Below are 4,207 nucleotides of genomic sequence, written 5' to 3'. Positions count from 1 at the left end.
TTTGTTAGTTCATTATGCTTTTTCCCCAGGTCGGAAGCCAGTTTATTGCATTATCTTTCAGGTAGAATTTTTAGTTAAAAAAAAAAAAAATAGAACCTATATTTATGCTATTATCTTTTGATCCAATCGGTATAACGTAGGAGGGGCATTTGAACCCCTAAACATCTCTGATCTCTCTGTTGAGCGACAAGGCTCTACATTATATTTATACTATTACCCAATATTATTGAGTAATTCTGGTGCTATACCATTGTCCATAACATTACCTACAACTCGCCTACATGGCGAGTTGTGGTTGTGGAGAGGTGTCCCCACATAGATCCATCATTATCCTTTCACCAATCACAACTCGCCACATAGGCGAGTTGTGGACAATGGTGTGACACCAAAATTTTTCAATATTATTTGAGTATAGGACTGAACTCATAACCTAATGAGATATTTATGAACATAAAAAAAAAAAAAAAAAAAAAAAAAAAGGGTTATAGACTTACATAGTCATCAGGTGGTAGACCGTATTATACAGTTCTAACTTCTAACAATTCCTTTTTATGAACAGTTCTAACAATTATTTGTGCATGCGATCCATACTCTTTACATAGTCGGGCCACACTAACTAACTATACATTACAAGTTAATTGAAATGTAACTAGTTTATCAAGCATTCGATAAACTTTTCTTGAATTGGTCAACGTTTTTTATTGACTTTATTTTTGTGATTACATCTAATTTGACTTAATTTATTGATTTTAAGTGGAATTAATCATCTTGTTAAACTAGCCAATTATGTATTCAATCTGATTACCAGTTGATTACCACAAGCATGCAAGTCACCAAATTTAAAACAATAAGCAATAAAGTAAATAATACAAAATATCAGTGATGAACTATGAAGCACGGGTGTGTTTTAGGATTCAAGTGCGGGTGTGGGACTCGATTGATCAATGGTCCATCAAGAGTTGATCTAGAAAACATAAACAAGAGAGACTGACTGAGAATTTTCCATCGATCAAACATGTAACAAAGGTCAATTGAAAATGCCAAAACTTGAAAATAATGCAGAAAATAAGTTGATACAAGAAACTAAACACATAAATTCAGTATGTAAACCAAAACAAGAAACCCTCTCGGGTTAAATTCCAGTCCATTTTGGGTCATTTCAGCCAATTTCAGGTTGTCATTTTGGTTCATTCCAAAAAAAATCCAGTTTGCTCCTTATTTATTTATTTTTTTCTAAAAAAGAAAAGAAAAAACTAAAAAATTATATTGTTTTGATTTGATTCATATTATTTCAATGATGGTGAATATAAGAGTTAAATATGTATTTATAATAATAATAATAATAATAATAATAATAATAGTTTCATTTTGATTACTATTATTATATAGGTTAATTTTAGTTGTTTTGTATTAATGGTTTATAGCAATGTTGTCAATTTCTTTTCAATTTGTCTATTGAAACATAATATTTTGATACCGGTCAATTCTAGCATAGAGTAGTGGGGGAAAAGACTTCTACACATTAAAAGAAGATCAATCATGTATATCCCCATGTGCTTCTCTATGTCATTTCAAATTTCATGGATTGCAGGCCCTCTTTTAGGTCTCTACACATAACATCTTCTGGCTAAGGTTCCAGTTTATCCTTTTTTTGTTGTTGATAATTTGATATTAAAACTGCAGAGGATGAATTTGAACATTGGATGTAATAGACACACAAAGAAATACCAATTAATTGAAAGTGATAAAACTAGTTAGTTTTTAACCATTAATGTCACTATTGCTATCACTTCCAAGTTTAACTAAAAAGATTTATCTTTAATTTCATTGTCACCACTTTGCTTCCCTAGTAATCATTCCCATTGCCCTTACCAACAATCTCATGTTATTGTCATGCCATCAATTACAGAAACAATTTTCATAAATAAAATAATAAAAAATTAAAAATTAAAAAAAAAAAAAAAAAAAAACAAAGCCCACATGTAGCTAGTGGCGGAGCTAGGAATTCAGTTTAGGGAGAGCAACGTTGAAAGCAAAATAAATCTTAAAAAAAAACTAATTAATATTAATAGCAAACTAAATACACAAATATATATATTAATGTATTTTAGAGATTAATCTAAATAAATAGAGTTTAAACAATCAATTTGATTTCTTAAAATAAATTATTGTAAAAGTGTTAAGAATATAACAATGTATTAGCAATTTTGTATCCTCACTGACTTGAATGCTCTTAAAAAATTATGTTGAATTCAACATTTTTTTCTCTATTCTTTTAAGCCATTAAAATTTGGATTATATAAAAAACAAGATTGAAAAAAAAAAACTAAGAAATAAGAAAAAGAGTGGAGGTTTGGGTTTTAGTGCTATATATGAATATAAGTAGGCCATTTTTTTATATATAAAAAATAATAATTATGTAGAACTCATGAAGAGGAGAGTTGGTATTTTCACAAGTTGACATTGTGAATTATATAACGGTAGACAATAAAATAGTATAAGTGGTGGGTTTAAATGAAAATTGATTATTCAAAATCTGTGAAATTTATTTTGAGAAATATTGTATATGATGGGGAACTTTTTAGCTAACTCCATATCTAGCCTTCTGAAATGAGCTAGTCTTTCGAGATGGGCTAGTCTTCCGAGATGAGCTAGTCTTCTGAAATTACCTACTTATCAGAAATGGAAGACTCAATATAACAAGTGCAAATTATCATGACTACTCTAACCAAATGCTTGTCATGCACAGAAGCAGACGGGTAAGCACTTGCGAGCTTGACCTTGACACCCATCTATCACCTTCATCGACAAATGGGTAAAGATGGGCATACTAAGCCTACATTACAATGCTCGCATCACCTAAGACTCTCCTACATTTACATTACAGCAGGCAAAGGGATAACTCTCATCTCCTACAAATTAGCAAAGGGATAACTCTTATCTCCTACAAATCAACTATGGGATAGTTCCCAACTCCTACAAGTTAACTGAGAGATAACCTCAGGTCCATACAATTCAGCTAAGGTGGTCATTCATAAACCCCTATATAAACACCAAGGCACCCCAATTTTGAGGTACGTAAAAAATACTATTCGGAAACTCTTTTTTCAAAGTTCATTGCGAGTTTCTTACTTAACCTTCGAAGGGCCTTAAGCTGGCACCACACCGGTACTCTCTAAATGCATTCCTTTTTTTGCAGGTTTACTACTCTTCACCTTTTGCTAAAGACCACAGATTTATGCGATAGGCTTATTGACGATTTTTAACATCATCAGTATATACTATATATATAGTATTATTTTAACAATTATGAAATTTTTTGTAAAAAAAAAAAGAAAAGAAAAAAAAAAGACAATACTTTTAGTGTTAAGTTGGGCCATTGAACTTTGTTTTTATTGAAAAATGACAAAAATGTGTCATGTACTTGACATAAGATTGCTTTTTTTTTTTTTTTTTTTTAAATTTAGAAGTAGAGAAGTCTTTTTTATTTATACTAAGGGCAAAGTTAAGATAAAAAATTTTTGTAAAACGCAAAATGCTTTTTAAATGTGTGAATAGTACCGTGGGACCCATTTTTAATTAAAAAAATTTTGTAAAGTGAAGTTTGTGGGTCCCATGAACAGTACACGGGACTCACAAATGTGCTGAAAGTCAGCAAAATGCGGCTACTGTTCATGCACAGTAACATGAACAGTAGCCTTGTCCTCCTGACCCGTGCTGCAACAGCAGAAGAAGAAGAAAAAAAAACAAAACAAAACAAAAAACGCAAACACAGACGTTGAAAAAGTTGTATCCAAACTCAGCCTATATGGGAGTTTTTTGGGAGGTGCTCCCCTGGCTCCGCCCCTAAAAGTAGCTATACAAAAAGTGCAGGTAATTAAAAAGAAAAGTAGCGACACTCACCCAATGTACCTGCATTAATTGTGTATTTAATTAGTCTCTTTTTATGATAACTTTTATGTCTCAATATTTTGAAATAAATAACTAACTTGTCCAATAAAATTGGGTTTCCCCCAAGTCACAGGTCCGATGGAGACGTTTTCTTTCACATTTTGTCTGAGGCTCAAAATTTGTTTGCAAAGTTAGGAGGATTGAAAATTCAACATGCACTAATTCAATACTTAATTGGTTAATTTGTACATATATCACTAACAACTTCATTTCAAACAAAAATTCTCTGTTCCCTTTTTTGTTTTCTATTTTTAAT

Source organism: Castanea sativa, chromosome 10 (assembly GCF_040712315.1).
Source record: "Castanea sativa cultivar Marrone di Chiusa Pesio chromosome 10, ASM4071231v1".
Classification (NCBI taxonomy): domain Eukaryota; kingdom Viridiplantae; phylum Streptophyta; class Magnoliopsida; order Fagales; family Fagaceae; genus Castanea; species Castanea sativa.
This window is presented reverse-complemented; position numbering follows the sequence as displayed.